Here is a 13,334-nt window from a genome sequence, read left to right as displayed (position 1 = left end):
ATAAGTTATAATTCTAGTTATTACTTTAAAATGTATATCTCAGAAATAACTAAATTTCCCTGTCAACTGCATTATTATGAACTTTCATAAAATCTTTAACCGTGGTCATTTTTAAGTCTTTTGTCATTTACAGACAGTTCTGGGTGTACTCTGATGCTTTTGCAAATATGTTCCTATAAAAGGGTTTCATCTTCAACGAACTCATGGAAAAGACTCTGACAAGTACAGGTTTCTGGTAACGGATTGTACTGCTGAACTGAATGAATAAGCATTTTCAGAACTCTAATGAAAAACTGATGAACTCATAAAAGTGCTAACAAAAGATCAAGATGAAAAAAAAATTAATTACATGGGACTGAGTGAACTGATGAGGATGATTATAATTTTTGTGACTTTCTGTTTGAATTAAAAAAAAAATCCCACAAGGACTCAGAGGCAAAGAATATGCAAATCAATTTTCACTGCAAAGTAAAGGAGCTGTTACAGTGGAGGATTACTGGACTGAATGTCTATATTATGACATAGTATGAGTGTGTTTCGTGTTTGGTAATTGCAATCATTGTTGCTTTTGTTGTGGTCATCCATTTACAATGCTTGGTGTCAGTCTATCTCTTGTAAAAATAAAATACAGTGTGTGTGTGTGTGAAAAAATAAAAAAAATAAAAAATAAAAATAAATGAGAAAGTTAGCAAGGCTGATAAACACAAAATGATCTTACAAAATTCAACAGCATTTCAACAATACTAGGCTAGAGTATAATGTACGTCATAAAGTTGATATTTTAAATGGTATCTGGAAATCAACCTAACAAAGAATAAAAGAAAAACAAAAATTTCAACTCTATTAAAATACATTAACGATTTGAATAAATACAGTTATAAGCAACTGTTTTGTTTGTAATAGTGTATTTGCTTTAACATAGCTTTTTGCCCTCAAATTAATCTATATAGCCAATGTTATCCCAATCAAAATTTAAGCTGGCACTTTTGATAAACTCAACTAATTTAGTTTTCAATGAATGTGGGAGGGAAAATTTCTCAAAAAGCTAAATCAATTTTGAAATGAGGAACAAAGAGGGCATGTCCTGGACACAGTTAACGGGCAATGTCAGTATCTATTCCACCTTCTTTCTGGAAAAAAGAAAGCAATGGCTACCCTCCTCAGAATCATTTGCCACCAATATTGAAGCTGCAAATTAGATGCTGTGCAAAGTGCGAAGAGGCCTTTTTGTGGCTCTTCTTCTGAAAATCAGGCTCACAGACAGAAAGCTTCTCTGCATCAACATTCTGGTGTCCATTCTCAAGCCATAGATATTATTGGTGGGGAATTTTTGAATGTAGAATCACTCTAGAAGTCTCTTTGGCAGAGGTAGCTGCCCTTGGTCAATTCTGTAGGGTGAAGGTATGTTTATAAAGAGGCCTAACCTTAAACCCACAACTTCAGCCATTCCAATGATCTTGTAAGCACCAAATTCTTTACATTAAAACCCATATTACTCAAAAAAAAAAACCAAAACAACAACACAAGACCCGTGTATATGCTGTCTACAAGAGACCCACTTCAGACCTAGGGACACATACAGACTGAAAGTGAGGGGATGGAAAAAGATATTCCATGCAAATGGAAATCAAAAGAAAGCTGGAGTAGCAATTCTCATATCAGACAAAATAGACTTTAAAATAAAGACTATTACAAGAGACAAAGAAGGACACTATATAATGATCAAGGGATCGATCCAAGAAGAAGATATAACAATTGTAAATATTTATGCACCCAACATAGGAGCACCTCAATACATAAGGCAAATACTAACAGCCATAAAAGGGAAAATCGACAGTAACACAATCATAGTAGGGGACTTTAACACCCCACTTTCATCAATGGACAGGTCATCCAAAATGAAAATAAATAAGGAAACACAAGCTTTAAATGACACATTTAACAAGATGGACTTAATTGATATTTATAGGACATTCCACCCCAAAACAACAGAATACACATTTTTCTCAAGTGCTCATGGAACATTCTCCAGGATAGATCATATCTTGGGTCACAAATCAAGCCTTGGTAAATTTAAGAAAATTGAAATCGTAACAAGTATCTTTTCCGACCACAACGCTATGAGACTAGATATCAATTACAGGAAAAGATCTGTAAAAAATACAAACACATGGAGGCGAAACAATACACTACTTAATAACGAAGTGATCACTGAGGAAATCAAAGGGGAAATCAAAAAATACCTAGAAACAAATGACAATGGAGACACGACTACCCAAAACCTATGGGATGCAGCGAAAGCAGTTCTAAGAGGGAAGTTTATAGCAACACAAGCCTACCTCAAGAAACAGGAAACATCTCAAATAAACAACCTAACCTTGCACCTAAAGCAATTAGAGAAAGAACAAAAACACCCCAAAGTTAGCAGAAGGAAAGAAATCATAAAGATCAGATCAGAAATAAATGAAAAAGAAATGAAGGAAACAATAGCAAAGATCAGTAAAACTAAAAGCTGGTTCTTTGAGAAGATAAACAAAATTGATAAACCATTAGCCAGACTCATCAAGAAAAAAAGGGAGAAGACCCAAATCAATAGAATTAGAAATGAAAAAGGAGAAGTAACAACTGACACTGCAGAAATACAAAGGATCATGAGAGATTACTACAAGCAACTCTATGCCAACAAAATGGACAACCTGGAAGAAATGGACAAATTCTTAGAAATGCACAACCTGCCGAGACTGAACCAGGAAGAAACAGAAAATATGAACAGACCAATCACAAGCACTGAAATTGAAACTGTGATTAAAAATCTTCCAACAAACAAAAGCCCAGGACCAGACGGCTTCACAGGCGAATTCTATCAAACATCTAGAGAAGAGCTAACACCTATCCTTCTCAAACTCTTCCAAAATATTGCAGAGGGAGGAACACTCCCCAACTCATTTTACGAGGCCACCATCACCCTGATACCAAAACCAGACAAAGATGCCACAAAGAAAGAAAACTACAGGCCAATATCACTGATGAACATAGATGCAAAAATCCTCAACAAAATACTAGCAAACAGAATCCAACAGCACATTAAAAGGATTATACGCCATGATCAAGTGGGGTTTATTCCAGGAATGCAAGGATTCTTCAATACACGCAAATCAATCAACGTGATACACCATATTAACAAATTGAAGGAGAAAAACCATATGATCATCTCAATAGATGCAGAGAAAGCTTTCGACAAAATTCAACACCCATTTATGATAAAAGCCCTGCAGAAAGTAGGCATAGAGGGAACTTTCTTCAACATAATAAAGGCCATATATGACAAACCCACAGCCAACATCGTCCTCAACAGTGAAAAACTGAAAGCATTTCCTCTAAGATCAGGAATGAGACAAGGATGTCCACTCTCACCACTATTATTCAACATAGTTTTGGAAGTCCTAGCCACGACAATCTGAGAAGAAAAAGAAATAAAAGGAATCCAAGTTGGAAAAGAAGAAGTAAACCTGTCACTGTTTGCAGATGACATGATACTATATATAGAGAATCCTAAAGATGCTACCAGAAAACTACTAGAGCTAATCAATGAATTTGGTAAAGTAGCAGGATACAAAATTAATGCACAGAAATCTCTTCCGTTCCTATACACTAATGATGAAAAATCTGAAAGTGAAATTAAGAAAACAGTCCCATTTACCATTGCAACAAAAAGAATAAAATATCTAGGAATAAACCTACCTAAGGAGACTAAAGACCTGTATGCAGAAAATTAGAAGACACTGATGAAAGAAGTTAAAGATGATACAAATAGATGGAGAGATATACCATGTTCTTGGATTGGAAGAATCAACTTTGTGAAAATGACTCTACTACCCAAAGCAATCTACAGATTCAATGCAATCCCTATCAAACTACCACTGGCATTTTTCACAGAACTAGAACAAAAAATTTCATGATTTGTATGGAAACACACAAGACCCCGAATAGCCAAAGCAATCTTGAGAACGAAAAATGGAGCTGGAGGAATCAGGCTCCTTGACTTCAGACTATACTACAAAGCTACAGTAATCAAGACAGTATGGTACTGGCACAAAAACACAAACATAGATCAATGGAACAGGATAGAAAGCCCAGAGATAAACCCACGCACATATGGTCACCTTATCTTTGATAAAGGAGGCAAGCATATACAGTGGAGAAAAGACAGCCTCTTCAATAAGTGGTGCTGGGAAAACTGGACAGGTATATGTAAAAGTATGAAATTAGAACACTCCCTAACACCATACACAAAAATAAACTCAAAATGCATTAAAGACCTAAATGTAAGGCCAGACACTATAAAACTCTTAGAGGAAAACATAGGCAGAACGCTCTATGACATAAATCACAGCAAGATCCTTTTTGACCCAGCTCCTAGAGAAATGGAAATAAAAACAAAAATAAACAAATGGGACCTAATGAAACTTAAAAGCTTTTGCACAGCAAAGGAAACCATAAACAAGACAAAAAGACAACCCTCAGAATGGGAGAAAATATTTGCAAATGAAGCAACTGACAAAGGATTAATCTCCAAAATTTACAAGCAGCTCATGCAGCTCAATAACAAAAAAACAAACAACCGAATCCAAAAATGGGCAGAAGATCTAAATAGACATTTCTCCAAAGAAGATATACAGATTGCCAACAAACACATGAAAGAATGCTCAACATCATTAATCATTAGAGAAATGCAAATCAAAACTACAATGAGATATCTCACACTGGTCAGAATGGCCATCATCAAAAAATCTAGAAACAATAAATGCTGGAGAGGATGTGGAGAAAAGGGAACACTCTTGCACTGTTGGTAGGAATGTATATTGATACAGCCACTATGGAGAACAGTATGGAAGTTCCTTAAAAAACTAAAAATAGAACTACCATACGACCCAGCAATCCCACTACTGGGCATATATCCTGAGAAAACCATAATTCAAAGAGTCATGTACCAAAATGTTCATTGCAGCTCTATTTACAATAGCCAGGACATGGAAGCAACCTAAGTGTCCATCATCGGATGAATGGATAAAGAAGATGTGGCACATATATACAATGGAATATTACTCAGCCATAAAAAGAAACGTAATGGAGGTATTTGTAGTGAGGTGGATGGAGTTAGAGTCTGTCATACTGAATGAAGTAAGTCAGAAAAAGAAAAACAAATACAGTATGCTAACACATATATATGGAATCTAAGGAAAAAAAAAAAAAAAGGTCATGAAGAACCTAGTGGCAAGACGGGAATAAAGACACAGACCTACTAGAGAATGGACTTGAGGATATGGGGAGGGGGAAAGGTAAGATGTGACAAAGTGAGAGAGTGGCATGGACATATATACACTACCAAACGTAAAATAGATAGCCAGTGGGAAACAACCGCATAGCACAGGGAGATCAGCTCTGTGCTTTGTGACCACCTAGAGGGGTGGGATAGGGAGGGTGGGAGGGAGGGAGATGCAAGAGGGAAGAGATATGGGAACATATGTATATGTATAACTGATTCACTTTGTTATAAAGCAGAAACTAACACACCATTGTAAAGCAATAATACTCCAATAAAGATGTTAAAAATAAATAAAATAAAATAAAATCTTTGGTTGAATCCATAGACTCTATAAATGTATTACTGTCTATAAATTTGTGAGCGGCAGTAAGTTAAGAAATTAAATATGCTTCTTTGAAAGAAGCAAAAGGCCACAGAAAAATCCACTCAAGAAAGATATAATGAATATCTGCAATTTAAAAAGAAGCATTTTAAAAGTTGTTTGGGGCTTCCCTGGTGGCGCAGTGGTTGAGAATCTGCCTGCCAATGCAGGGGACACAGGTTCGAGCCCTGATCTGGGAAGACCCCACGTGCCGCGGAGCAACTGGGCCCGTGAGCCACAATTACTGAGCCTGTGCGTCTGGAGCCTGTGCTCCGCAACAAGAGAGGCCACGATAGTGAGAGGCCCGCGCTCCGCGATGAAGAGCGGCCCCCGCTTGCCACAACTAGAGAAAGCCCTCGCACAGAAACGAAGACCCAACACAGCCATAAATAAATAAATAAATAAAAATAATAAAATGACTAATACTCTAAAAAAAAAAAAAATGATTGCCCTCGACCCCAGTGACAGAGGCACCTTAACTGACCTAATGAGGCATCCATGGGTGAACATGGGCCAGGAGGAGCCACTCTGGCCATACTGTGAGTTGTTCTCTGACAAGGACCTGGGGGTGACAGCGGTAGTGGCTCTGGGCTTGAGGTGGGACCAGATCCAGGACTCAGGAACAGGTAGGAAGCATAACAGTGTGAGCTCAGAGGAATCCGAGGTGGGGGGCTGCACCATCACTGTGAGGCCCTCCCCTTCTGCTGACCTCAGCAGCCATGACGTTGAGCCTTCCCCACGCCCTGGGATGTCCATCGTGATACCCACATGGCTCTACCAGGAAGAAAGTGAGCAGCTGCAGGAGGACCAGGAGCCAGGGCAGAAGATCAGCGAGCCCGCAATTTGGCAGCAAAACTCATGAAAAACACCCACCAGCCCATGATTTTCAACTGATTCCTGAATTCCTTAATGCAATTTGTCTAATGGCCAGTCTCTCATAAAACCTGACCTCAGGGTAGAGGGGGGTCGGGTGCTGGGAGGGAGAACTAGAAGGGGTGGGGCCGAGGCGTCCGGGTGGCTCCCCATAGCCTTGTCCACCTCCCAGAGCACCGAACACCGATCCTTAGCTGGTCACGCGGACGCCCAGGACTACAGAGTTCCCACCTCTGCTGCAGCGAGGCTGCTTGTGTGACCAAGCTCTCCCTCCAGGACAGGAAGGGAAGTGATTTGCACAACCTCTAGAATACGTCCCAGGAGAGAGAAGGCCCTTTCTGCTTCTCCCTCTGTCCTGCCGCTGGGAACGTGAGCTCTGAGGTTGGAGCTCATCCTGCCCGTGTGGACGAGGCAACTCCGCTGGGTTGACAGGGCATCAGGGACAGAAGCTTCCTGGACCAGCTCTGGACTGTCTGCCTCCAGACCCAGCATGACGGATGCCAACTTCCGCTTGCCACTTTGCTGTGGCCCTGTGTTACAGCCGCTGAGCCTTATCCTAAGCAGGACTGCGGTCCTGGAGGGGACATTTCTTGTGGTTCCCTTGGGTCCGGCTGCTCCCAGGACCACAACTGTCTGATGTTTCCAGCCCTCCCTTCCATGGGTGACAGCCAAGCTCAGCTCCAGCCCACTGTCCTCTCAGGGCACTTCTCTGGAAATCTAACGCGGGAAGACAGATGCTCCCGACTGAACAAATCAGGAGCTGGTACCTTCCAGGGGCCCCACCCCCTCTCTCTCCCAGACGCAGCTTGCTTTGAAATATGCTTTGCTGACTCTATCCCTGCTAATATCTGTAGATTCTAATCACATAACTCAGGGAACAGGCTGTCTCACGTGTGGTGTGACTTGATTATTGCTGGAAAGAAGAGTTTAGAACCGACAATTTCCCTGCTAAGCAGACAAGCACAAAAGCTTAATTTGAAAACCAACCAAATTCCACTCACGGTGCAAAGGCAGAGACTGGGACTTGGTCAAGCCTGGGCCTGAGCCCTCAGTTTGGGGAGACGGAGAGTTAGGACCTCACAGGTGTCTGGTCCTGTGCACGTGATTTTTATACACCTTCCACCCTGATGGAGCCTGTGATTTTATGGGAAAAGGAGTTCTAAAAATTAAATTATTAAACTTGACAATATTGTAAAAAGGTGTACAGTTCACTTATTCTTCATTTGTTTACTCTAAGTGTCTGCAAAGTGTCTCATAGGCTGGTTTAAACTAGAATGTTTAGTAGAAAGTTTGAGGGTCAGTAAGGCCAGCAGGTCAGGAGACAACTGCCGCTGAAAAGAGACTTTCTACTCACAGTGTCGGAGGAGGGGGAGGACGCACCACGCAGGGAGCATGGGGAGGGCAGGAGGCGGAGGAGCCCGGAGCTGCGGACAGACAGACGGACAGGAGCCTTCATCGCAGCTTCTGTGGAGGGAAAGGCAGGTGGGGTGAGCAGGCGGAGGACCGGCCAGGCTGAGCAACGTCATGGGCTCTGGGCTGTAGGGGCCCCCAGCAGCCTGGAGCCTGACCCTGGGGGAGCAGGGCAGGTGGACAGTGGCTCAGGGTGTGAGTCCAACAGAGGAGGTGCTTGGTTTGTATTTGAAAAGTGGGTGCTGGGGGACTTCCCTGGTGGACCAGCGGTTAGCACTTGGCACTCTCACTGCCGAGGGCCTGGGTTTGATCCCTGGTTGGGGAACTAAGATCCTGCGAGCCGCGAGATGCAGCCAAAAAAAACCCAAAAAAACTGGGCCCTAAAAGGGCTCCTCCTGTGGGTGGGCGGGGGCTGACAAGAGGGGCAGGAGGCCAAGTCGAGGTGACACAGAACAGGGGGTGTCCGGCAAAAGTAAAGCACCAAGTTTACAGAAGGTAGAAACACGGTCCGTACAGGCTCAGCTCAAATGTCACCTCCTCAGAGGAGCCTTCCCTGCCTGCACAGTCTACCGGGACAGGCTCCCCAGCCCTCAGCCACTTCATTCTTGCACAGCGCTCAGGGCCGGCCCCCTGCTGCGCACCCAGAAGAAGGGTCCTCGCAGGGGCCACAGGCCCCGCATGACCTGGTCTCCCATCTCTCTCCCCCCGACCCTGCCCTCCTGACTTCCCTGAGTCCTGCATGTCCCCGCAGCACGTGGCCTTCTAACAGGCCGTGTGCTCACCGTGCACCTCCGTCAGTGCTGGGCCCGCTGCCCAGGTCAGTGCAGGCACACAGGGGGCTCAGCAAGCAGTGAATCAACGGCTCTTACCATCGCCGCCTGGAACGTTCTTGTCCATGGTCTCAGCGTCCACACACCCAGTGCACGTTCACTGAGGCCTTACTGTGTGCTGGGCGGGCTCCAGACACCTGGTCTCCATTCTCATGCAGCCAACAGCCTGGGGGGATGAGACAGAGAAAAATAAGTAAAATATAGGCAAAGTCAGGCAGTGAGATGTTCCATGGAGAAAAATAAAGTCAAGCAGGACGCTGGAGCGAACTCCTGGAGGTGTTGAGGGAGCGAGCGATGCAGAGGGAGAGAGTTCCCGGCTGAGGTGATGGCCAGTTCAAAAGCCCTGAGGCCACAGTGGGCTGCAGGTCCAGAGTCTTAGTTATCCGTGTGGATTCTTAGTTTTCTCTCCAGTCTGCATGTTGCTTTTATTTATAATCCTTGGTTTCACCTTTCTTGCTAATTAACCTGAGTCTGGGTCACCACCTGTTGAGTTTAGCAAATTCTACCCCAGTGATTTAAAGTGGAAACAGGTGAATCCGGGTCAAGTCAGCACATGTTTACTGAGTGGCCTCCCTGGGCCCAGCTGTGTCTGGCACCAGGCGGCTGTGAAGTGAGCATGACGGTCTCTGCCCTGAGGACCCCAGTTAGTGAACATCCAGACGCCCTCAAGCCCGGTCTGCTGCCCCCCCGTCTCCTTCATCTGGGTCTCAAGCTCCCACGCTGACCTCAGTTGCACCTTCCTCCCCCACCTCCTTCTATTTTAATTTTTTTTAACTTGGAAGCCGTGTCACGACGGTGCCCCTCAGTAGTGAGAAACTCAGTCACCACTTCAGCAGTGGGATCCACCTGTCGTGTCTGAGCTGAGACTGGACAGGATGGAAACACAGGATGTGGAGGAGGAGATGGCTCAGGGGCTGGGCCTCAGGGGCAGGCAGAGGGGAGATGGAGAGAGAGGAGGCGGTCACGGCAGGAGGAGGGGAGTCCAGGGGCTCCCAGGGTCACCTCCTGCTGCTCCTGCCTCAACACGGGAGCCTGTAGCCCACGCTGCATCACACCTGCAGGCCCTCACATGGCTGGGCCTCCAGCAGGAGCCCCTCTCCTCTACTCAACCAGCAGCAACTCCCTCACCCTTCAAGACCCTGCTCTTCTGAGGGCTTGTCCCTGACCCTGCCTGCCTGGTGCACCCGTCCCACTGTGACCCACTCACCCGCTCTGCATTCACCTCTCCTGGTTGTCACGGCCTGAGGATGACCTGACTCCCCGGGACATGGTCTGCTTCTCGGGACCAGATGAGAGACCAGCAGACCTCGGTTATAAGCTCTAAGTCTGCGTGACCCTGGGCGAGTCCCTTATCCCCTGGGAGGCTCCATCTCTCACTGTAAAGGGGTCTGGCAGTGGCCACCCCACAGCGACAGTCAGCTGCTGGACCTGCCAGAGGAGGAGCAGGGCTGGGGGCCTGTGGCTGTGACCTTCAGGGCTGACCCTGGAAGCGGGCCTCGGCATGGCCAGGGTTTGCAGAAAGCCTGGGTGCAGAGATGCATGAGGGGGTGGGAGAAGGGCAGAGGTTAGGGGGCAGCTTTGGAGCCAGAAGACAGGGCATCCAGGGGATACTTTCCAGAGCCCCTGGCCCTGGGCCTCTCCCACTCCCACCCCTTCCTGGCTGCCTTCAGAGGACATGCGAGGAACCCCTCTTTTGAAGGCTACACTCAGCCCATTTATCCCACCCGCCCGGCGTTCAGGGCAGGCTCCACACGACTGTGGCCCTCGTGTGCCTTGTGAAGCAGTGAGGGCTAGAGGGAGGACTGCAAACTCAGATGTCTCCGGGGGCCAGGCAAGGAGAGGCTGGGGGAGGGCCCGGGCCCGTGGGAATCTTAGGGGGCGGTGGGGACTGTGACGAGCTGGGGACACAAGCTCCGTCCAGGTGGGCTCCCACTCAGCCCCAGAAGAGCTTTGCCCAGAGGGAACGTCACCCCGGAGGCCGGAACTTCTCACTTCATATCAAAACTAACAAACTAACAAAGCTAGAAGCCTGGGTTTTTGCCTGAAATCTTCTAGTTTTTAAATGTTAGAATTAATTTAAAAAATCTAGACTTGCCCCTGAGCCCTAGTTCAAGACCCTTGGTTTAAGACCAAGGGTGCGCTGGGCAGCCACGCTGAGGCAGGGTCCACGCTGGATGCCCTGTCACTGCACAGCCCCTGTGCCCACATCCCCAGCCCTGCCCAGTGCCTCCTCATGGATGTTCAGGGGACAGCTTCATCCCCAGGAACCAGCCCCCCGGTCAGGGTATGGAGGGGACAGGGCTCTTCTGGGATTGCCCTTTCCTTCAGCAGATCTTCGGCAGCTGGAGCTTTGAGACCACTCGTGCACACACACACACTGATCCAGCCCTCTACCCACCAGACTAGGCTTGCCCTTTGTGCTGAAGAGCTGGAGTTGAGCTCCCCAAGAGGAGCAACCTTGTGCAGGAGAGTGAGTGAGCCTTCCCTGCAGCCCTAAACCTGTATTGAGCACCTGCTGTGTAGTTGGTCCTGGCATGGGAGCTTGGGGCATGGGGGGAGTCTGGGCATCTGACCACAAGGGACCAAATAAACCAGATGAGAAGGCAGTGGTGTCAAGGGCTTCAAGGAGGAAGGAGAATACATCTGATGGGGAGGGGAGGTCAGGTGACTGGGGTGCCCTTGGAGCATCACCACCATGTGATCTGGGGGAACAGGGGACAGGTGTGCTTGGTGGAACAGCATGCACGATGGCTCAGAAGGTGTGGGGAGTAGAGGGATTGTACCTGTAGCAGGCCTCCTTCCCCCTTCCTCTGTAATGATGGGGCAGCTGATGAGAGCAGCTCTCAGTGAGCCCTCCTGGGGCCCTGTTACTAGTTCTCTATTATAGACGAGGACACTGAGGCACAGAGAGGGCAGGGGCCACCAAAGGTCACACAGCAGGACTTAGGGAGCCTTCCTGGGGTGGCTGTTACTAGTTCTTTCATACAGATGAGGACACTGAGCCAGAGAGAGGGACGGGGCCACCCAAGATCACAGAGCAGGGCCTTACTGAGTCCTCCTGCAGCCCTGTTACAAGTTCCTTATTATACATGAGGTCTCTGAGGCACAGAGAGGGCAGTGGCTGCCTAATATCACAGAGCAGGTTCTTAGTGAGCCCTCCTGGGGCCTGTTACAAGTTCTCTATTGCAGATGAGAACACTGAGGCACTGAGAGTTCACTGTCCTCCCAAGGTCTCAGAGCTCGGTCTTAGGGCACCCTTCTGGGAGGGGGTCCTGTTACTAGTTCTTTAATACAGATGAGGACACTGAGGCACACAGAGGGCACTGGTGCCCAAGGTCACACAGCAGGGTCTCTGTGAGTTTTCCTGGAGGCCCTGTTACTAGTACTCTGTTACAGCCAAGGACACTGAGGCACAGAGAAGGAGCAGGGAAGCCCTGCTATCACCCAGGCCCCACGGCCTGTGTCCTTCACGACCGGCTTTATGCTGCCAGCAGGGCTGCAGGCCTGGAGTGGACATGGAAGGCAGTTCACTGCAGCATTATTTACAATAACCAAGATATGGATGTAACCGAGCAGGACCCTATGGGGCCTTCCCGGGACAGACCCCTCCCCCATAGTCTCTGCTGTAGTTCCTCTCTGAAGTAGCCAGATAATAGTATCTCATGCGTGTTTCCTGAGTTTTTCAGATGCTAAAAACCCCCACCAAGTGGAAAAAATTAACTACTTGATGATCATGAGCCCCCAGACCTACTGGCACCTAAGGACTGATAAAGTTAACCCCTGCGACACCTCACCATCGACCAATCAGAGAATCGTGTACAAGCTGATCACACACCCTGTGACCCCCCCTCCCTCACCTGGCCTTTAAAAATGCTTTGCTGAAACCCTTTGGGGAGTTCGGGATTTTGGGGGCATGAGCCACCCGTCTCCTTGCTGGCCCTACAATAAACCTTTCTCTGCTTCACACTCTGGTGTTTGTTTGTTTGGCTTCACTGTGCATCGGGCACATGGACTTGTGTTCAGTAACATGAAAACAACCTAGGTGTCCATCGACACATGAATGGGTGAAGAAAATGTGACATATATATATATATATATAAAAATTATATATATAATGGAATCTTACTCAGCCATAAAAAAGAAGGAAATCTTGCCATTTGCAACATGGATGGACCTTGAGGGCATTATGCTAAGTGAAATAAGTCAGATAGAGAAAGATACAACCTCACTTATGGAGTTGAAAAAATAAACCAAACTCATAGAAACAGAGAACAGGATGGTGATTATCAGAGGCGGGGTGTTGAGGGGGCTGGTGAAATGGGCGAAGAGGGTCAAAAGGCACAAACTTCCAGCTGTAAGATACACAAGCCCTGGGGATGTATGTACAGCAAGGTGACTGTGGTCAACATCACTGTGTTGTGTATGTGAAAGTTGCTAAGAGAGAAGATCTTCAAAGTTCTCATCACAAGAAAAATAATCTGTAGCTGTGTGTGGTGGTGATGGTAACTAAACTTATTGTGGTGATCATTTCACA

The sequence above is a fragment of the Eschrichtius robustus genome, chromosome 1 (genome assembly GCF_028021215.1).
Source record: "Eschrichtius robustus isolate mEscRob2 chromosome 1, mEscRob2.pri, whole genome shotgun sequence".
Lineage (NCBI taxonomy): Eukaryota > Metazoa > Chordata > Mammalia > Artiodactyla > Eschrichtiidae > Eschrichtius > Eschrichtius robustus.
Note: the sequence above shows the minus strand (reverse complement) of the source record.